Genomic DNA, 22,980 nt, shown 5'->3' with positions numbered 1-22,980 from the left:
CCATGAGTTGTCAGTCCGCCCCTGGTATATATATATATATATATAGTATGCCAAAATTGTAGAATTTCAAATATATGTCAATATATTTGGGAAGAATATTTTTAAAATATATTTTTCTTCCATGTGGGTTAGATGTGATCATATTGTATATATCTGCCCCAGTATTAAAATGATCCCATCATGGAGGGCTGGGAGGGAAAAAAAACGCTAAGTATCTATGATTGAGGGCTAGCAATGGGCCTGCAGCATCTGATGCGTCTGTTTCCCCCCCCCGGTATGAGATGGCGGAGCGAGAATGGGCAGAACAGGGCTAACTGTACCAGGAACTTCACACGATGAGAAGGGTTGCTGGGGGGTTGTTAGCAGGCTGCGATTCCTCTGTTCCTGGGTCCCTAATTGGTATCTGGTGTCCAGCTGTGAGATGAAGATTAATTGGAGCAGAGATGGAGACACATCTGTACCGCCCAGAGGAGAATCCGGGGAGATTCCTGCAGGACGTGTGAATTAGGTTGATGATATCAAGTCAACCTGTTTCATCAGTGAGAGGAGACAGAAAGAAGTCGTTGGAGGAGATTCATCTACAACAAAAAGTCATGTGAAAGTCAGAGGCTCCTTTTTTTTTTTTTTTTAGATTTGTCTTAATTGAATATATCTAAAGCCTCAGTCCACCAATTTACTGATTTTTCAAGTTTTTGGTATATGCTAAGGAGTTAAAGCCCCTGAGAGTCTATTCTGTCCATCAGGGACTCAACTGGTGGAATCTCTGTGCTGAGTTCCCAGGTCTGCACTCGTGGCGTGCCCATTATGAGGGGCTACAGCATTCTTCTGTTCTCCAGGTCTGTATGCCTGCAGTGCCCATTATGAGGGGCTCCCACCATCAATCTGCTGGTTCCTGGGTCTGTACACCCTCTGTGCCCATTATGAGGGGCTCCCACCATCAATCTGCTGGTTCCTGGGTCTGTACACCCTCTGTGCCCATTATGAGGGGCTCCCACCATCAATCTGCTGGTTCCTGGGTCTGTACACCCTCTGTGCCCATTATGAGGGGCTCCCACCATCCCTCTGCTGAGTTCCCGTGTCTGTACACCCGCAGTGCCCATTATGAGGTGTTCCCACCATCCCTGTGCTGAGTTCCCGGGTCTGTACACCCTCTGTGCCCATTATGAGGTGTTCCCACCATCCCTGTGCTGAGTTCCCGGGTCTGTACACCCACTGTGCCCATTATGAGAGGTTCCCACCATCCTTGTGCTGATTTCCTGGGTCTGCACACCCTCTGTGCCCATTATGAAGGGCTCCCACCATCCCTCTGCTGAGTTCCCAGGTCTGTACACCCGCTGTGCCCATTATGAGGGGCTCCCACCATCCCTCTGCTGAGTTCCTGGGTCTGCACACCTGCTGTGCCCATTATGAGGGGTTCCCACCATCTCTGTGCTGAATTCCTGGGTCTGTACACCCTCTGTGCCCATTATGAGGGGTTCTATCTAATGAAGTGTAAATCCTTACATATACCCAATGAAGTGTAAACCTTTACATATACCCAATAGCCTCAGGTGATAACACAGAGATGACAGAAATCCTCCTACATAAGTTGTACCTGTTTATCTGCAGACTTCTCTTCTGTACATCTGTTCAAAGTCCATAATTTATACAGCTTGTCTGAGCTTCCAGAAAGCAGGGGGCAGGAAGCTGAAGTTACACTCTGTAGAGCTCAGTGAGAAGGAACACCCCCCCTTTACACCGCACAATGCAACAGAGCTGAGGCTGGCAAACACAGTTTGTGTGCTGGAGGTCCCTACCCTGTCACCTTTTTTTCTCTTGGTGTCAGGAAAACTTGTCAGAAGTGACTCATGCTAATAGCAGAGGAAGGAGGCAGCAGACAGAATTGACACTTAGTGCTCTCATTTGAGACAAGTACGCGCTGTAGAGGGATATGCTTTGTTCATTTTTCATGTCTGGTTACAATTACTTTAAATTCCTTATTGAATACAGTGTAATTAATAGGTGCTGTTAGGATGACGGCACGTATCCTATACTCTGGTCCCTTTGACGGCTCATGAAAAAGATTAATAAAGACCAGGTTTCACAGCAATTCTCTTGAGTAGGCCCCAAGCTATTACTGTCACCATCAAAGAACTTGTACAAATGCCAGAGTTCAGGGAGCACTGATGAGAGAGATGTAGAGCAAGGGGACTTGATACGCGAGCTTACAACCAGATGCAACAGGAACTGAGGACCAGCTTTTCTCACAGGGTACAAATATGCTGCTTATGTCTGACTTTTGGGGAATGTGAGGGTTCTGGCCATGAGGGGGAACTTGAGCGGTTCTTCCAGAGGTTAAAAATCTAGGTATAGTGAAGTTCTGTCGCCCATGTGAGGATACGTAGAGATCAAGAGTATAGTCACCAGGAAATATACTTGTGTTATATTCGGAGCTTCGTGTCATTTGTTGTGAGATTGTCCCCTGTTGATGGGGATGAACCTGACAATGTGGTTTTTGGCCACTCTACCAAGTTTAAGGCCTGTATCCAAGTTAGATGTAGACTTACACTTGGTATTTGGTCACATGTATGTGCTAATGGCTATACCTTCCTCTAGTTTTGATGATATCACTTTCCGCAGGAGTTGCCTAAAAAGCTGTGGAGTGGCTTGAAACTCCTGTTCCCTGTTGCAAAACCTAAGCCAGCACCACCGGCCTCCAACCTTCGGCCCCCGATTCGAAAAACTGAGGCGTTGCTCCTGGCCCTGGATGCTTAAGCAGAACCCAAGCTGGTGTCCTTGGCATTCAACCTTGGGTTCTGTTGGAAAATCTGACTGGTGTTCCTGGCCTTCAACCCTGGATCTTAAAGCAGAACCCAAGCTGGTGTCCTTGGCATTCAACCTTGGGCTCTGTTGGAAAATCTGACTGGTGCTCCTGGCCTCCAACCCTGGATCCTGAAGCAGAACCCAAGCTGGTGTCCTTGGCATTCAACCTTGGGCGCTGTTGGAAAATGTGACTGGTGCTCCTGGCCTCTAACCCTGGATCCTGAAGCAGAACCCAAGCTGGTGTCCTTGGCATTCAACCTTGGGCTCTGTTGGAAAATCTGACTGGTGCTCCTGGCCTCCAACCCTGGATCCTGAAGCAGAACCCAAGCTGGTGTCCTTGGCATTCAACCTTAGGCTCTGCTGGAAAATCTGACTGGTGTTCCTGGCCTCCAACCCTGGATCTTGAAGCAGAACCCAAGCTGGTGTCCTCAGCATTCAACCTTGGGCTCTGTTGGAAAATCTGACTGGTGCTCCTGGCCTCCAACCCTGGATCCTGAAGCAGAACCCAAGCTGGTGTCCTTGGCATTCAACCTTGGGTCTGTTGGAAAATGTGACTGGTGCTCCTGGCCTCCAGCCCTGGATCCTGAAGCAGAACCCAAGCTGGTGTCCTTGGCATTCAACCTTAGGCTCTGCTGGAAAATCTGACTGGTGTTCCTGGCCTCCAACCCTGGATCTTGAAGCAGAACCCAAGCTGGTGTCCTCAGCATTCAACCTTGGGCTCTGTTGGAAAATCTGACTGGTGCTCCTGGCCTCCAACCCTGGATCTTGAAGCAGAACCCAAGCTGGTGTCCTTGGCATTCAACCTTGGGTCTGTTGGAAAATGTGACTGGTGCTCCTGGCCTCCAGCCCTGGATCCTGAAGCAGAACCCAAGCTGGTGTCCTTGGCATTCAACCTTTGGGCTCTGTTGGAAAATCTGACTGGTGCTCCTGGCCTCCAACCTTGTATTCCTTCCACACCAGACTTCTGCAACTGCTACAACTCCTGGCAGGGCTGCTGTTAGAAATCATGGGACCCCAGCAGGACCAGCCTGCCAGGATTAGTTCCTTTTATCTACATGTAACTAGACTGAGACACCCTGGCCCCAGATCATTTTTATGGGTGCATCCGTCTTTTGACATTTGTGTAATAATGTTCGTATCGCCGTACTTTGCAAACGTTCTTGTATAACAGCTTTAGGGACCCCATACAGCCTACCTGAAAGCCCCCCACCCCCAAATATTAAGACTATATTTTTGCTAAAAATACACTAAAAACATTATTAGTGGACAAGAACAGGGGCGGACTGACAACTCATGGGGCCCCTGGGAAATAGGAGATCATGGGGCCCCTGTGTCCTTGCCCAAACTCAAAAAAGCCTATGAAAAAGGTACCAGGGGCATCTCATGGGGCCCCCTACTGATCCCGGGCCCTCGGACAGTGCCCAAGTTTCCAAATGGCCAGTCCGCCCCTGGACAAGAACACAAAGTAACCTACAAAATTCCAGCCAAATTTAAAAAGTAAAACTGTACTGACTTAATAAATAAATCTCTGTGTGTGAATAAGGCCTCCGGACACAGCAGAACACCGATCGCTGTACAGAACCTCTGTGTGAGGTTCCGATCATGTCATCACTGATTGGCCAATCAGTAATCACATGAATAGTAGTAAGCAAGATGTCACTTCTGACATCATTGCTTACTACCTGTGAAATCTGTGAATGATCACAGAGATCACATGGTACAGGGCTATTCACAACAGCCTTGTACTATGTGACAAGCTGTGACCAATCACAACTCTCACAGTATTTCTCAATGGCTGCAAGAATGCAGCCAGAGAGAATGAGAAATGATTGATTTTACAGCCTTTATGGGTGTAAAAGCAATCAGTGTAAAAAAAAAAAATATTTTCATCACCCCCCCACAAGTAGTACAGTGTCACTATGGTGACGCTGTACTGCTAGGGTGACAGTATGTTAATAAAAAAAAACAACATAATAATATAAAAAAAAAAACTTTTTTTTTTTACTGAAAAGATAACTGAATAAATTTTGACCAAGATTTATGAAGATAGATTATTTATTTTCAAATTTTTATAAGAAAAACACTTTTTTTCAAAATTTTTGGACATTTTCATTTATATAGCAAAAAAAATAAAAATCCCTGTGGTGAATAAATACCACCAAAATAAAGTTTTATCTGTCTCAAAAAAATGCTAAAAAATGTATATGGATACAGTATTGCATGACCGCGCAATTGTCCTTCAAAGTGTGATAGCGCTGAAAGCTAAAAATTGGCCTGTACAGGAAGGGAGTGAAAGCGTCCGGATTTGAAGTGGTTAATCCTGTCCTCTACTATGTTACTTGTTGAGGTCCAGGTTTGTCTCCGACCAGGGGTGGACTGACCATTTGGAAACTCGGGCACTGCCCGAGGGCCCGGGGTCAGTAGGGGGCCCCATGAGATGCCCCTGGTACCTTTTTCATAGGCTTTTTTGAGTTTGGGCAAGGACACAAGGGCCCCATGATCCCCTATTGCTCGGAGGCCCTATGAGTTGTCAGTCCGCCCTTGTCTTCGACAAAGGCTTGACCACCTCTAATTTTGTGAGACCCCAGGCTACTGAGTTAATAGGGGTTCAGCCCCCCTTCCACCCACTCTGCTAGACTTTTTGGAATTGGAGTCCAATGTTTTTATTTTCTACAATAAAAATGCTCTACCCAGCGCCTGGACAAGGTCCTTCAGCGCTTGAGACAGAAAGGACAAAGAGTGCACCCCACTTCTCCACCTAAGCTTGAGATTCCCTTTTCTACCTCTCCTTTGGTCTGGCCCTGTCTCCACTTTTCATAAAAATGAAAAAATAAAAAAAAGCACACACGCAGAGGTTAATTTTAGCCCAAAACAGTAAAAAAAAAATGAAAACCGACACTTGGGAAATATCTGTTACTTAGAAAACATGAGTGTTTCTGGAGAATGGGTGTCCCTGGGCGGCCAGTGATGAATGGCTTTATCGGAGCCAGAAGAGTGTACGATGCCACATTGCTGGGAAATGGTTTGTGTCCTGCCTGGAGAGGAGACCGAGGTGACGAATGTTCCTGAACCACAGCCAAGAACCACCTCTGGAACATCTAGCCGTGTTGCACTCAATCTGCCAGGGATCGTAAATATATGTTGCTGATGCTAATCCAATCTTTGGAGAGCGAGAGAGTCAGAGCCGGGCGAGGTACTTGGCGCAGGATTTCTAATGTGTCCGGTTTTCTGGTTTACAAAATTTGTATGGGCAAAACGAGACACAACGATGAGACTATTATTCAATAAATTACTCGGCAACTTATAACCTAAAATTATTCTAATAGTGGATCCCAAATATGCAGCCCAGGAAAAAGTCACACTTTCACCCTTGAAAGCAAATATTAGTAATTAAGCCTTTTCCTTCACAAATACACCAAAATGTATACAAATAAAGTTAAAGTCCAAAAATTAGTGTCCAAAAATATTTTTAAATTATAGTCCACCAAAAATATTTCAATCCTGTGTATCAAACTTTGTTATTCCAACATTCCGGACCACGTGATACCTCGAAAAAATAAAACTAAAATAATGTATAACCTTCGAAAAAATGTATAACCTTCAAATAAATGTCTATACCTTGAACAGATAAGTATATACAGTTGTGTTCAAAATAATAGCAGTGTGTTGAAAAAAGTGACTAAAGCTCAAAATCCTTCAAATAGCTTTTATTTCCATCCACACAAATGCATTGGGAACACGACACATTCTATTCCAAATCACAACATGAAGAAAAATACATCAAATTTGTGTTGTTCCTCTAAAAAAAATGGAAGAAAAGTGAATATTAGACGGTTCAAAAAAATCGCAGTGTTTGTATTCTTCTTTACAAACTCAAACATTCACTATATAAAACTGAGAAATGTTTGAAGATTTTGCTTTCCTTTGAATGACTTCATGAATATTTGGTTGTAGTCGCACTGTTTCTGAGAACTGCTGTACATCTGTGTTGCATGGAGTCCCCCAACTTCTGGCCCCTGTGATCAGGTATTCCAGCCCAGGATGATTGGACCACATTCCACAGTTCTTCTCTATTTCTTGGTTTTGCCTCAGAAACGGCATTTTTGATGTCACCCCACAAGTTTTCTATTGGATTAAGATCCGGGGATTGGGCGGGCCACTCCATAACGTCCATCTTGTTGGTCTGGAACCAAGATGTTGCACGTTTACTGGTGTGTTTGGGGTCTTTGTCTTGTTGGAACCCCCATTTCAAGGGCATTTCCTCTTCAGCATAAGGCAGCATGACCTCTTCAAGTATTCTGATGTATTCAAACTGATCCATGATCCCTGGTATGCGATAAATAGGCCCAACACCGTAGTATGAGAAACATCCCCATATCATGATGCTTGCACCACCATGCTTCACGGTCTTCACAGTGTACTGTGGCTTGAATTCAGTGTTTGGGGGTCGTCTGACAAACTGTCTCCGCCCACTAGACCCAAAAAGAACAATCTTACTTTCATCAGTCCATAAAATGTTGCGCCATTTCTCTTTAGGCCGGTCAATGTGCTCTTTGGCAGATTGTAACCTCTTCAGCACACGTCTTTTTTCCAACAGTGGGACTTTGCGGGGACTTCTTGCAGATAGCTTGGCTTCACATCGGCGTCTTCTAATTGTAACAGTCCTGACAGGGAACGTCACACCTTCTTTCATCTTCCTGGAGCTGATTGTTGGCTGAGTCTGCAATGCTGGCAGCACGCATACGTCTATTTCCCAAAGACAACCTCTGGATATGACGCTGAGCACGTGCACTCAACTTCTTTGGTGGACCATGGTGAGGCCTGTTCTGAGTGGAACCTGTCCTGTTAAACCTCAGTATGGTCTTTTACACCTTGCTGCAGCTCAGTTTCAGGGTCTTGGCAATCTTCTTATAGCCTCGGCCATCTTTATGTAGAGCAACAATTCTTTTTTTCAGATCCTCAGAGAGTTCTTTGCCATGAGGTGCCATGTTGAACTTCCAGCGACCAGTATGAGAGAGTGAGAGCGATAACACCAAATGTAACCCACCCGCTCCCCATTCACACCTGAGACCTTGTAACACGAATGAGCCTCATAACACCGGGGAGGGAAAATGGCTAATTGGGCCCAATTTGGACCTTGTCACTTAGGAGTGGACTCACTTTTGTTGCCATCGGTTTAGACATTAATGGCGGTGTGTTGAGTTATTTTGAGGGGACAGCAAATTTACATGTTATACAAGCTGTACACTGACTACGTCACATTGTAGCAAAGCGTCATTTCTGCAGTGTTGTCACATGAAAATAGAGAATCAAATATTTACAAAAATGTGAGGAGGGGACTCACTTCTAGGGGTGTGTGTATATATATATATATATACCGTATATACTCGAGTATAAGCCGAGTTTTTCAGCACATTTTTTGTGCTGAAAAACGGCCCCCTCGGCTTATACTCAAGTCAACGTCTGCCCAGGGGGGCGCGTACAGGGGTGGGCAGAGGGCTGCTGTCTCTTACCTGGCTCCCACGATGATCCATCCAGGAAGCGCTGCTCCTTCCCTCACTCCTGCCGCTCGGCTCCGCCTCCTCACCGGTGACTGGCCGCCAGAACTGTAGCTCAGGAAAGGTACACAGGCGGCCAATCACGGGCGAGGAGGCGGAGCCGAGTGGACCCGCGAAAATCGAGTGAGGGAAAAGCCGGTAAGTGTGCAGTGCAGAGGTGCTGCTGCAACCACATATGCTGGCTGCAGCAGCACCATACTGCAACAGGGGTCAGCAAGTGTCATTGGTGTCAGTGGGAGGAATAGTGCCGCATCATTGGTGTCACTGATACTAATGATGGGGCATTATTCCTCCCACTGACACCAATGATGGAGCACTATTCCTCCCACTGACACCAATGATGGGACACTATTCCTCCCACTGACACCAATGATGGGGCACTATTCCTCCCACTGACACCAATGATGGGACACTATTCCTCCCACTGACACCAATGATGGGACACTATTCCTCCCACTGACACCAATGATGGGACACTATTCCTCCCACTGACACCAATGATGGGGCACTATTCCTCCCACTGACACCAATGATGGGGCACTATTCCTCCCACTGATACCAATGATGGGGTATTATTCCTCCCACTGACACCAATGATGGGGCACTATTCCTCCCACTGACACCAATGATGGGGCACTATTCCTCCCACTGACACCAATGATGGGGCACTATTCCTCCCACTGACACCAATGATGGGACACTATTCCTCCCACTGACACCAATGATGGGGCACTATTCCTCCCACTGATACCAATGATGGGGCACTATTCCTCCCACTGACACCAATGATGGGGCACTATTCCTCCCACTGACACCAATGATGGGGCACTATTCCTCCCACTGACACCAATGATGGGGCACTATTCCTCCCACTGATACCAATGATGGGGTATTATTCCTCCCACTGACACCAATGATGGGGCACTATTCCTCCCACTGACACCAATGATGGGGCACTATTCCCCCACTGACACCAATGATGGGGCACTATTCCTCCCACTGACACCAATGATGGGACACTATTCCTCCCACTGACACCAATGATGGGGCACTATTCCTCCCACTGATACCAATGATGGGGCACTATTCCTCCCACTGACACCAATGATGGGGCACTATTCCTCCCACTGATACCAATGATGGGGCACTATTCCTCCCACTGATACCAATGATGGGACACTATTCCTCCCACTGATACCAATGATGGGGCACTATTCCTCCCACTGACACCAATGATGGGGCACTATTCCTCCCACTGATACCAATGATGGGGCACTATTCCTCCCACTGATACCAATGATGGGGCACTATTCCTCCCACTGATACCAATGATGGGGTATTATTCCTCTTACTGACACCAATGATGGGGCATTATTCCTCCCCCTGATACCAATGATGGGGCACTATTCCTCCCACTGACACCAATGATGGGGCACTATTCCTCCCACTGACACCAATGATGGGGCACTATTCCTCCCACTGATACCAATGATGGGGTATTATTCCTCCCACTGACACCAATGATGGGGCACTATTCCTCCCACTGACACCAATGATGGGGCACTATTCCTCCCACTGACACCAATGATGGGGCACTATTCCTCCCACTTTATTTTTTACATTGACTAGTAGGTGCCTCATTTCCCACCCTCGGCTTATACTCGAGTCAATAGTTTTTCCCAGTTTTTTGTGGTAAAACTAGGTACCTCGGCTTATATTCGGGTCAGCTTATACTCGAGTATATACGGTATATATATATACATTATATACAGTCTGGGGGAGGGGTGGACTCACTTCTGGGAGATTACTGTGTATGTATATATATATATATATGTGTGTGTAAAATAAACGTATTATTTCATTTATTTCGTAGTGTATTTAGGCGAAGCTTCACTTGTATTATTTGGTTTTCTTCCAAAACAATCCTGCTTGTTAGAATCACATTTTGCATTTTATCAGAAGTGCGAGCCGCGAGTGCTTTCCAAAGACAACAAACCCACACAAGATCTTGTGTATCGGCTGTCTTGGCACACAAAAAAAAAACTGCCTGGAAGGAAAGAGAGCGAGAGAGAGAGATTTGCTCGAAGAAAGAATCGTAAGCAATATTTTGTGGGCGCTCGGACAAGGCTGTTGGAACACAGGTGTAGACTTAAAATCCGTGCGGCAAATCAAATTAATCAACAATGTCGAAAAAGTACATATTTAGTGAATGCCGCCAGCTGTGCTCACATGTACAGTCACATGCTGTTGGCCGTGAAATGCTTCGTAGTCGCTGAGTGCGGCACAAAGGTTTAGCGCTTCATTAGCCGATCGGTAAATCAGGCGACGGACAAAACCAAATGATACGATGTTGGGCGGCTCTCCAGAGGAAGGACTGCTCAGGATTGGGAGAGTGCAAGATTTGCACATCTCTTCCATGTTTATCAAAATTCTACAGTACAGGATTATGTAGGAAGAAGGTTGACTCCATCTGAGGGTATCTTTGGGAGCCGAGAGATTTGACTGATTCTTCCCCGTCAGCTTCCAATCCTCATATTTGGCAAGATACACGCTGCCTTCTAGCTCCAGAGTATTCATAGCAGAATCCAATAGCAATGAAATCTAAAAAAAACCCATCGCTATCATGCACACACAGGAGACGGGAGACAGCATGCATGAACAGCAGAAGGTTGACAGGGCAGCATCTCTACAGCTCTATCTCTGGCCTGTTCTCCATATCATGTTAGCTTTCTCTATCCTGCTTGCTTCTAGTTTGCTCACTTGCTCTCTGTCCATGTTGCTGTCTCTTGCTAACCTACTTACTCTTGCTTGCACGCTCCTCTCTGTATCCTGCGTGCTTACTCTCGCTTTTAATTGCATGCTCTTCAGTCTATCCTGCTTACTCTCTCTATCCCCCTTACCTGATATTTTCTCTATCCCAGTTTCACAATCACGCTCTATTCCACTTGCGCCTTCACTTTACTTCACTTGCGCTCTCTATCCTGCTTGTGCTCTCTCTATCCTGCTCGTGCTTTCTTTCCAGCTTATCTCTCTATCCTGCTCGTGCTTTCCCTATCCTGCTCATACTCTCTCTATCCTGCTCATACTCTCTCTATCCTGCTCGTGCTCTGCCTATCCTGCTCGTGCTCTGCCTATCCTGATCGTGCTCTCTTTCCAGCTTATCTCTCTGTTCTGCTCGTGCGCTCTCTATCCTGCTCATGCTCTCTCTAGCCCTCTCACTTTATTCCACTTGTGTTCTGTCTGTCCCACTCGTGCTCTCTCTATCCTGCTCGTGCTCTCCCTATCCTGCTCATGCTCTCTCTATCCTGCTCGTGCTTTCTCTATCCTGCTTGTACTCTCTCTCATTCTCCCTCTATCCCTCTTGCACTCTCGCTGTATTTTACTTGTGCTCTCTCTATCCTGCTTGTGCTCTCTCTATCCTGCTCATGCTCTTTCTCATGCTCTCTCTATCCCTCATGCGCTCTCACTCTATTTTACTTGCACTCTGTCCCACTCATGCTCTCGCGCTCTCTCTCTATCCTGCTTGTGTTCTCTCTCTCATGCTCTCACTCCATACCGTTCACTCTACCCCTCTTACACTCTCACTCTATCCCACTTGCGCTCTCCATGCCCCACTCATTCTCACTCTCTATCCTGCTCGAGCTCTCTCTCATGCTCTCTCTATCCCTCTTGCACTCTCACTCTGTTAATTTTCCTCTATCTGTCCCACTCATGCTTTCACGCTCTCTCTCTACCCTGCTTGTGTTCTCTCTCATGCTCTCACTCTATACCACTCACTCTGTCTCTCTATCCCTCTTACACTTTCACTCTATCCCACTTGCTCTCTCCATGCCCCGCTCATGCTCACTCTGTATTTTGCTTGTGCTCTCTCTCTTTCTCGCTATGCTGCTCATGCTTGCTCTCTCTATCCCACTTGCTGTCTATCCTGTTTGCTCTCGCTTTCTTTCCTGCTCATGCTCGCTCTCTCTATCCCACTTACTTTCTATCCTGCTTGCTCTTGTTCTCTTTCCTGCTCATGCTTGCTCTCTCTCTGTATCCTACTCGCTCTCTATTCTGCTTGCTCTCGTTCTCTTTCCTGCTCATGTTTGCTCGCTTGCTATCCTGATTACTCTCTCTCTCTCGTTCCTACTCATGCTTGCTTGCTCTCTTTCCTGCTCATGCTCGCTCACTAGCCCGCTTGTGTGTTCTCTTTATCTGGCTTGTGCTCTCTATACTTATCAAGCTACATGCTCTCTTTCTCTCTCTCTCTCTTCACACTTGCTCGCTTTCTGTTCCATTCACTTGCTCTCTCTTTGCAGTTCCCTCTAGCCCTGTTGCTCTAGCCTTTCTCACACTATCGCTTTCTGGCTCTCTAATGCAGTGTTTCTTGACCTTTTTTCAGTCAAGGCACCCTTGAAAATTATGGACAGTCCTGAGGCACCCTTGAAAAATATGGACAGTCCCGAGGCACCCTTTAAAATGATGGACAGTCCCAAGGCACCCTTTAAAATGATGGACAATCCCGAGGCACTCTTGAAAATTATGGACAGTCCCGAGGCACCCTTGAAAATTATGGACAGTCCCGAAGCACTCTTGAAAATGATGGACAGTCCCAAGGCACTCTTGAAAATGATGGACAGTCCCAAGGCACTCTTGAAAATGATGGACAGTCCAGAGGTACCCTTTAAAAATATGGACAGTCCCGAGGTACCCTTTAAAAATATGGACAGTCCCGAGGTACCCTTTAAAAATATGGACAGTCCCGAGGTACCCTTTAAAAATATGGACAGTCCCGAGGTACCCTTTAAAAATATGGACAGTCCCGAGGTACCCTTTAAAAATATGGACAGTCCCGAGGTACCCTTTAAAAATATGGACAGTCCCGAGGTACCCTTTAAAAATATGGACAGTCCCGAGGTACCCTTTAAAAATATGGACAGTCCCGAGGTACCCTTTAAAAATATGGACAGTCCCAAGGCACCCTTGAAAATTATGGACAGTCTCGCGGCTCCCTTGAAAATTATGGACAGTCTCGCGGCTCCCTTGAAAATTATGGACAGTCCCGAGGCACCCTTGAAAATGATGGACAGTCCTGAGACACCTTTTGAAAATATGGACAGTCCTGAGGCACCCTTGAAAATACTGGACAGTCCTGAGGCACCCCATTCTAAAATGTGAAAAACGATTCTAATAGTTTTAGATTACGCAGCAACATCCACACACGTAGGACACCCAACATTAGAGGTGATTTATTCTTCCAAAGCAAATACACTTTTGCGCACTGGTTCTGACTAGTATTCCCATGTTTCTCCTCTCCCTCGGTTTTTCTCCATCACTGAGCTAATGTGACCCCAGAACTGATGGAGAGAGGCGGGGGAGGGTCAAACTAGGATGCTGTGCAGGCAGCTGACATCCTCCTCATCAACTGATGATGTCATTGGTTGTCAGGACGCCGGCAGCTAGAAGGTCATAATGGCGCACAATGAAAACCTGTGGCTTTGTGTAACTAAAAGGCGGGCTTGTTCTACCCGCTGGCTTGTATACAAGTTTTTGGGCCATTTTTAGACATTTTGCGAAGGCACCCCCTGAAGAGACCTCAAGGCACCCCAGGGTTGCCAGGGCACCCTGGATGCGAAAGGCTGCTCCAGCTCACTCTGTCTTTTGCTTGCTCGCTCTCTCTATCCTGCTCGCTCTAACTCTTCATAGACATTTTGCCAAGGCACCCTTGAAGAAACCACTAGGCACCCTGGTTGAGAAAGGCTGCTGTAATTGTTCCTTCACAGAAGGAGTATCACACACAAATGGGTGGGGGGAGGGAGAGGGGTTGGGGAGCAGGGGTGGACTGACCATTCGGACTCTCGGGCCCTGCTCCAGCTCACTCTGTCTTTTGCTTGCTCGCTCTCTCTATCCTGCTCGCTCTAACTCTTCATTACATTAAATTGTTGGGTGAAGAAACTCCTCCATTTTCGGAATGACGACCGGCTCTTTGCCATTAAAGTCAACGCCAATGTAACCTTGTTGGGTCCAAAACGCCAGGTCAACGTCCGAACCCTCTTTTTGATGTTCTCCATCCCTCTGCAAATGAAACTTGCGCACTTTATTGCGCCTATTTCCCCCCACAGATTTCGCAAAACTAGTTACAACAGTAATTAGAACTGAACCGCCCTCACAGGGCGCCGATTTTTATTTTTTTTCAAAGAAAATGGCTTTTAAACCGGTAGGAGTCTTGACCTCGTATCTCCGCGGCTGCCTTCCTCTCTGATGTCTAGAAACTCTTTTAGTAGAGCTCATCCCTTTAATTGCTCCGGTTTATACCACCATTCGAGGTCTGTGGCGGCTCTCATTATACACGGGAGCTCGGCAGCCTAGTTTGCCGCAAGGCCATTATCCTATCAAAAGCCGGATGACATCGCTGTGTTGGAGGTCTCTGTTGGCACCCTCCCCCCCCCCCCTTTCCTCCTCTTTACTTCTAATGAAAGAGCGGAGCCCCCGGAGGGGTGAAGACTGCAGCGATGGCGTATCTGATTACATTATCCTCACCCAGACGCTCATCATATTATCACAGAGAAGTATGAAATTTATAATCTGAGGACATGAGGAATATCCAACCGTGGAGACTTTCTTTTAGAAAACGTTCTAGCCCCTGGCATCCGCCGCTGTCACCCTGAAAGGTCGACGCCGGGGAGCGAGGGGTTAACGTCCTTTATTAATAAAGAAGGGGTCTGAAAACTTTTCAGTAAAAGGGCCACATTGTGTATGTTCCAAATAATTGGGGGCCGAAAAAAAAAACATTTTTAAATGAATGAACGAAATTTAAATGAATGAATGTGTTTTCTTGAATCATTTTTTTTTTTTTTGCAATCAGCATGATATGATTCAGAACAAAATAACTTTAAGAACTTTAGCTGAACAAAGTAAAGTCTCCCCTTACAATAAATCAGAGCCCCCTCCCCCCCCTTACATCTGGGTCTCCCCTTGCATCAAAGTTCCTGTGAGAATCCCCCCTTACATCAGGCTCTCCAACAGTATTCTCGCCTTGCATCAGTCCCCCCTCTTACATCAGGGTCCTCATCGGAGTTCCCCCTTACATCAGGGTTACCATCAGAATTCTTGCCTTACATCAGTCCCCTTCTGAGTCCCCCCCTTACATCAGGGTCCTCATTGGAGTCCCCCCTTACACCAGGATCGCCATCAGAATTCCTGTCTTCCATCAGGATCTCCATCAGAATTCTCGCCTTACATCAGTCCCCTTCTGAATCCCCCCCCTTACATCAGGGTCCTCATCGGAGTCCCCCTTTACATCAGGGTTACCATCAGAATTCTTGCCTTACATCAGGGTCTCCATCAGAATTCTCACCTTACATCAGTCCCCTTCTGAGTCCCCCCTTTACATCAGGGTCCTCATTGGAGTCCCCCCTTACACCAGGATCCCCATCAGAATTCCTGTCTTACATCAGGGTCTCCATCAGAATTCTCACCTTACATCAGTCCCCTTCTGAGTCCCCCCCTTACATCAGGGTCCTCATCGGAGTCCCCCCTTACATCAGGGTCCTCATCGGAGTCCCCCCTTACATCAGGGTCCTCATCGGAGTCCCCCCTTACATCAGGGTCCTCATCGGAGTCCCCCCTTACATCAGGGTCCTCATCGGAGTCCCCCCTTACATCAGGGTCCTCATCAGAGTCCCCCCTTACATCAGGGTCCTCATCAGAGTCCCCCCTTACATCAGGGTCCTCATCGGAGTCCCCCCTTACATCAGGGTCCTCATCGGAGTCCCCCCTTACATCAGGGTCCTCATCGGAGTCCCCCCTTACATCAGGGTCCTCATCGGAGTCCCCCCTTACATCAGGATTCCCATCAGAATTTTCTGTCTTACATCAGGGTCTCCATCAGAATTCTCGCCTTACATAAGCCCCCTTCTGAGTCCCACTCTTACATCAGGGCCCTCATTGGAGTCCCCACTTACATCAGGATCCCCATTAGAATTCTCACCTTACATCAGTCCCCTTCTGAGTCCCCCCCCCCCTTTACATCAGGGTCCTCCATAAGAGTCCCCACTTACATCAGGATCCCCATCAGAATTCCTGTCTTACATCAGGGTCTCCATCAGAATTCTCACCTTACATCGGTCCCCTTCTGAGTTCCTCCCTTTACATCAGGGTCCTCATCAGAGTCTCCCCTTACATCAGGGTTCCCATCAGAGCCCCCCCCCCCACCCTTACAACAGGGTTCCCATCAGAGTCTTCCCTTACATCAAGGTCGTTATCCGAGTTCACGCTTACATCAGGTTTACCATCAGAGTCTCCAGATGCAGGAATTCAGCACCAGGGGTGGTGGGAGTCCCTAATAATGAAGACCCAGGAACACAGCACCAACAGAAAATAGAGATAGAATAGACTGTTAGAGGGGTTAACTCTCCGTGTAACAGTCAAATGTCATTTTAGCCGGTGCCCCCCCCCCGCAAAAAAAGAAGAAATTGTCAAATAGTCACATGAACGTATTTATCATCTACTCATTAGTTTTCCTCCATTTCACAGTAACAAATCAGAATCTCAGGATCGCCGCAATGCGCAATGACTGAAGATGACTCGCCGGATGATCGCACGCGGCTGGCAATTTCGGCATGAGCACAGCTGTAAGTGCTTCTCCAATTCACATACAGAACTTACTCAGCAATCATTAACCCGATGTGACACGTTGTCGGTTACACCTGTGACCCCCCCCACCCTCCAGCCACAGTGTCTGTCTATTGTATGTGTGTGATTGCTGCGATTATTTCTATACGTTATAAGATCACGACCAGGGGCGGACTGACCATTTGGAAACTCGGGCACTGCCTGAGGGCCCGGGGACAGTAGGGGGCCCCATGAGATGCCCCTGGTACCTTTTACATAGGCTTTTTTGAGTTTGGGCAAGGACACAGGGGCCCCATGATCCCCTATTGCCCGGGGGCCCCATGAGTTGTCAGTCCGCCACTGATCACGACATAAAAGATAGTTATGTATGTGTGTCCCAGTTAGGGAGAGTCACCCCCTCTATTTGTCCTGTTGACCGTTATCAAAGAAAGTGAAAGAAAAACCCAAATTTTGGGTTGTCACCAGAACAGAAATGGCGGGGAAATCTTCTAGTGGGGACAGTAGTTCTTGTGACAACTGGGGATCCCCTAAACTTAAAGGGATTTCGTATGACTTCCCGTGTTGGCTATGGGACATGAAGCGATGGGAAATCACCCCCCCCCAAAAAAATAACCTGTCATAATAGGTTATAACAGGGGCGGACTGACAACTCATGGGGCCCCCGGGCAATAGGGGATCATGGGGCCCCTGTGTCCTTGCCCAATCTCAGAAAAGCCTATGAAAAAGGTACCAGGGGCATCTCATGGGGCCCCCTACTGACCCCAGGCTCTCGGGCAGTGCCCGAGTTTCCAAATGGTCAGTCCACCCCTGGGTTATAACCCTCCTTGTGCTATTCAAAAAGGAAAAAAAAAATGTTGCCCTTTGTTTTACTTGAACTAACTAGCCTTAACCGCTTCACGCCGGCCGAACGCAAATGTGCGGCCTCCCGGTGTCTGGGCCTAGATGCCGAGCAGCTGCACATTTGCGGTCTATTAAAAAAAGACATGTGCTGAGGGCGCGCGCCCTGCGCGCTCCCAGCACACATGTCCGGTACTCACAAAAAGGTCCCAATCTCCTCTTTCGATCGGGACCTTTCCAGATCATGTGACGGCTTGTCACGGCAGTCACACGACCCTAAACTCCGCCCCACCTCCCTGCTTCTGAAACCTTTAAAGGGCCGGGAGGGGTTAAAGTATTACTAAGCCCACAACAGTAAAATCATACAAACATTTGGGGGTTTAACTATCTTCAGGCCTAAAATGTATTTATTTTTTTTTAAATGTGTGCCAAAATGACTCTGGCAGAGAAAGGGTTAAAGTGTTACTAAACCCACAACAGTACAATCAGTCTGTAGATGCAGTAAAGCATGCTTGTTATACTCACTGTGGGACCTAAGGGGTTAATCATCTGCATTGTGTAAAAAGGCTGTTTGATCCTGTCTTCTCTGCCCCTCCTCTTGTTCAAATGACTGCTAGAGAGGTTTTTTTTTTTTTCCCCGGAGAGTGCATGTGATCAGCACAGGGCCAATCAATGTTGTCCAGACAGAGGGCCAAGGGTTTCATATCCTCCTAGAGCAGAAAGAGAAAACTCAACCTACAAGCTTTAACCAGTGCTCTGCTGAAGTCACAAGACTGCTCTAACTGCTGATGAGAAAAAGTATTTAGCAGTTTATATTTACTAAAGTAATTGCATTTCCATGTTCTGTGTACTGTGGGAGATCAGATATAGTGAATGCAGGGTCCTGGGAGACTGGATATAATGAATGCAGAGTCTGGGGAGAGCGAATATAGTGAATGCGGGGTCCGGGGAGAGCGGATATAGTGAATGCAGGGTCCTGGGAGACCAGATATAGTGAATGCAGGGTCCGGGGAGAGCGGATATAGTGAATGCAGGGTCTGTGGAGAGCAGATATAGTGAATGCAGGGTCCGGGGAGAGCGGATATAATGAATGCAGGGTCTGTGGAGAGAGGATATAGTGAATGCAGGGTCCAGGGAGAGCGGATATAATGAATGCGGGGTCCGGGGAGAGCGGATATAATGAATGCGGGGTCCGGGGAGAGCGGATATAATGAATGCGGGGTCCGGGGAGAGCGGATATAGTGAATGCAGGGTCCTGGGAGACCAGATATAGTAAATGCAGGGTCCGGGGAGAGCGGATATAGTAAATGCAGAGTCTGGGGAGAGCAGATATAGTGAATGCAGGGTCCGGGGAGACCAGATATAGTGAATGCAGGGTCCGGGGAGAGCGGATATAGTGAATGCAGGGTCCGAGGAGAGTGGATATAGTGAATGCAGGGTCCGGGGAGAGCGGATATAGTGAATGGAGGGTCTGGGGAGAGTGAATATAGTGAATGCAGGGTCCGGGGAGAGTGAATATAGTGAATGCAGTGTCCGGGGAGAGCGGATATAGTGAATGCAGAGTCCGTGGAGAGAGTAAATAGTGAATGCAGGGTCTGGGGAGAGCGGATATAGTGAATGCGGGGTCCGGGGAGAGCGGATATAGTGAAAGCGGGGTCCGGGGAGAGCGGATATAGTGGATGTGGGGTCCAGGGAGAGCGGATATAGTGAATGCGGGGTCCGGGGAGAGTGGATATAGTGAAAGCGTGGTCCAGGGAGAGTGGATATAGTGAAAGCAGGGTCCGGGGAGAGCGGATATAGTGGATGTGGGGTCCAGGGAGAGCGGATATAGTGAATGCGGGGTCCGGGGAGAGCGGATATAGTTGATGCTGGGTCCGGGAGATTAGATACAGTGTATGCAGGGTTTTGGGAGACCGAATATAGTGAATTCAGGGTCCTGGGAGACTAGATATAGTGAATGCAGGGTCCGGGGAGACTACATATAGCGCATGCTGGGTCCAGGGAGACCAGATATAGTGAATGCAGGGTCCAGGGAGAGCAGATATAATGAATGCAGGGTCCGGGGAGAGCAGATATAGTGAATGCACGGTCCTGGGTTTAGTAACACTTTAAACAGGAGAGGAGGACAAAGGAAAATACCAAATCACATAAGTAAACAAGTTGTAATGGCTCTAAACCACCACTAGATTTCAGCAAGGGTAGCCTTTGTTTGTCTCTCCATACATATATTTCCTTTTACGCTTTTAGGTCCTATTCACACTATCATGTTGTGTTACAGCATGTGATACCTCAAGGTGTGGCAATGCGCATTTAATGCATTGGTGTGATACGGAGCTATTAATTTAGAAATGCATTCCAATGCACCTTGTTGACGGACGTGAGTTGCGGCACAACGCAATGTACTGTTGTGTGTTGTGATTTGTGGTGCGAAAACACGGGCACAGCAGCCCATTCAAATGAATGATCTTCTTTGCCCAAGCAAACGTGGGCCGCACGGGTCGCAGGAGTGTAAACTGAGCCTCAATGACAAGTAGCACTTAGATGGAGTTTGTATTGAGCAGATGTTGCCTCTTTAAAATCTGTTGCAGGCAGAGCAGTGTAAACCATCTTCTGATTGGCCGACACGGGTTTCTGCACCTTCCATATTTGCCTCGTTGAATGAGGCCTTGAGGTTTCCATTGATTGTCTAGTCATCTTATCGTCTGCTGGTGCATTATGCAGTGCAGAAAATGTTCCAGCAGCACGTATTAGGCAGCGAGATGCCAGAGAGGGGGTGTCAGCCTCAGAGCCTGCAGCTACAAGGAATCGGGAGGTCAGAGTGTCTGATCTGCAAAACATGTCTCGGTGATGTAGGATGACATAACACCGGCCTTATTATAGACCGAGCTGGAACACAGACTTCAGGCTTACATGTGTTCCTTCCATTCAGCCAGTTCCCCCAAGGCTGAAAGCTGCTGAGCTACACATCTGCTCCCAGCTGAGAGTGAAAAAGCGTATCGGGAGAAGAACTCCATTGTATACCAAACCATTTCTTGATAGCAGAGCTGGCCAAGGGTCTAATTGCATCTTCTTAAAGGATCACTCCACTCAAAGGTTATGTGTTAGTTATAGTTGGAGCTTGGTAGGCTCAGCCAGCACCTGGTGACACCTCCCTGCCGTAATCCCTGACTCTGTTCACGTGGGAGTTTTGTGGTTCCAGCTTCCAAAAAGGGGTTAGTGTCCCTTTCACAATAGTCTCCGCCATGTTTCCAACCTGTCTGGACTGGGCCTCCTTTTTCTTTTTAAGGTATATAAAGTTGGCGTGGTGCTGCTAGTGTGGTTGTCCATGGGAAGTGCAGGACCATGGAGAGCTCCATTAGGTAATGGGGTCTGGTTCAGTCATGTAAGTGGAAAGGGCTGAAAGAGTATTTTGAGGCCAAGACTCTGAATGAGAACACTCATTCAAATACCTCATTGCAGGTCAATATGTTCTTTGCCTGGGAGTTTTTTGGTTTTGGCTTCTAAGAGGGAGTTAGGGTCACTTTTACGGTAGTCTCTGCCACGTTGCCAGCCATCCTGGGCTGGATGCGAAGTGCAGGACCATGGAGAGCTCCATTAGGTAATGGAGTCTGGTTCAGTCATGTAAGTGGAAAGGGCTGAAAGAGTATCTTGAGGCCAAGACTCTGAATGAGAAGACGGTCATCCAAATACCTCATTGCAGGTCAATACATTGTCTACCTGGGGAGTTTTTTGGTTCTGGCTTCTAAGAGGGAGTTAGGGTCACTTTTATGGTAGTCTCTGCCATGTTGCCAGCCAGTATGGGCTGGATCTCCTCTTTCTTGAAGGTATATAAAACTGGAGTGGACCTGCTTGAGTGGTGGTTCATAGAGAGCTCCATTAGGTAATGGGGTCTGGTTCAGTCATGTAAGTGGAAAGGACTGAGGGATCTGGTTCAGTCATGTAAGTAGAAAGGTCTGAGGGGTCTGGTTCAGTCATGTAAGTGGAAAGGACTGAAAGAGTATTTTGAGGCCAAGACTCTGAATGAGAACACTCATCCAAATACCTCATTGCAGGTCAATATGTTCTTTGCCTGGGAGTTTTTTGGTTCTTGCTTCTAATAGGGAGTTGGGGTAACTTCTACAGTAGTCTCTGCCATGTTGCCAGCCATCCTGGGCTGGATGCGAAGTGCAGGACCATGGAGAGCTCCATTAGGTAATGGGGTCTGGTTCAGTCATGTAAGTGGAAAGGACTGAAAGAGTATCTTGAGGCCAAGACTCTGAATGAGAAGACGGTCATCCAAATACCTCATTGCAGGTCAATACGTTGTCTACCTGGGAGTTTTTTGGTTCTGGCTTCTAAGAGGGAGTTAGGGTCACTTTTATGGTAGTCTCTGCCATGTTGCCAGCCGGTATGGGCTGGATCTCCTCTTTCTTGAAGGTATATAAAACTGGAGTGGACCTGCTTGAGTGGTGGTTCATAAAGAGCTCCATTAGGTAATGGGGTCTGGTTCAGTCATGTAAGTGAAAAGGACTGAGGGGTCTGGTTCAGTCATGTAAGTGGAAAGGTCTGAGGGGTCTGGTTCAGTCATGTAAGTGGAAAGGACTGAAAGAGTATCTTGAGGCCAAGACTCTGAATGAGCACGCTGTCATCCAAATACCTTACTGCAGGTCAATACGTTCTCTGCCTGGGAGTTTTTTGGTTCTGGCTTCTAAGAGAGAGTTAGGGTCACTTTTATGGTAGTCTCTGCCATGTTGCCAGCCAGTCTGGGCTGGATCTCCTCTTTCTTTAAGGTATATAAAACTGGAGTGGACCTGCTTGAGTGGTGGTTCATAGAGAGCTCCATTAGGTAATGGGGTCTGGTTCAGTCATGTAAGTGGAAAGGACTGAGGGGTCTGGTTCAGTCATGTGAGTGGAAAGGACTGAAAGAGTATCTTGAGGCCAAGACTCTGAATGAGAACACTCATCCAAATACCTCATTGCAGGTCAATACGTTCTTTGCCTGGGAATTTTTTGGTTCTGGCTTCTAAGAGGGAGTTATGGTCACTTTTACGGTAGTCTCTGCCACGTTGCCAGTCATCCTGGGCTGGATGTGAAGTGCAGGACCATGGAGAGCTCCATTAGGTATGGGGTCTGCTTCAGTCATGTAAGTGGAAAGGTCTGAGGAGTCTGGTTCATCATGTAAGTGGAAAGG

At 47.4% G+C, this 22,980-nt stretch overlaps 1 long non-coding RNA gene across 1 annotated transcript in view; it reads left to right on the top strand.

The window, feature by feature from the left end:
• Window positions 1-16,967, top strand: part of LOC149436399 (uncharacterized) — a 50,860-nt gene extending 33,893 nt beyond the window's left edge. Inside the window, exon 3 of the long non-coding RNA XR_016308294.1 lies at window positions 16,875-16,967. This is a non-coding gene — a long non-coding RNA (uncharacterized LOC149436399). The remainder of the gene's footprint in view (window positions 1-16,874) is intronic.
• The last annotated feature ends 6,013 nt before the right edge of the window (window positions 16,968-22,980 follow it).

This window comes from Staurois parvus, unplaced genomic scaffold (genome assembly GCF_062004578.1).
Source record: "Staurois parvus isolate SC_StPar_1 unplaced genomic scaffold, SC_StPar_1.0 ptg001359l, whole genome shotgun sequence".
In the NCBI taxonomy this organism is placed as follows: domain Eukaryota; kingdom Metazoa; phylum Chordata; class Amphibia; order Anura; family Ranidae; genus Staurois; species Staurois parvus.
Note: the sequence above shows the minus strand (reverse complement) of the source record. Positions and strands in the feature narration are given on the sequence as shown.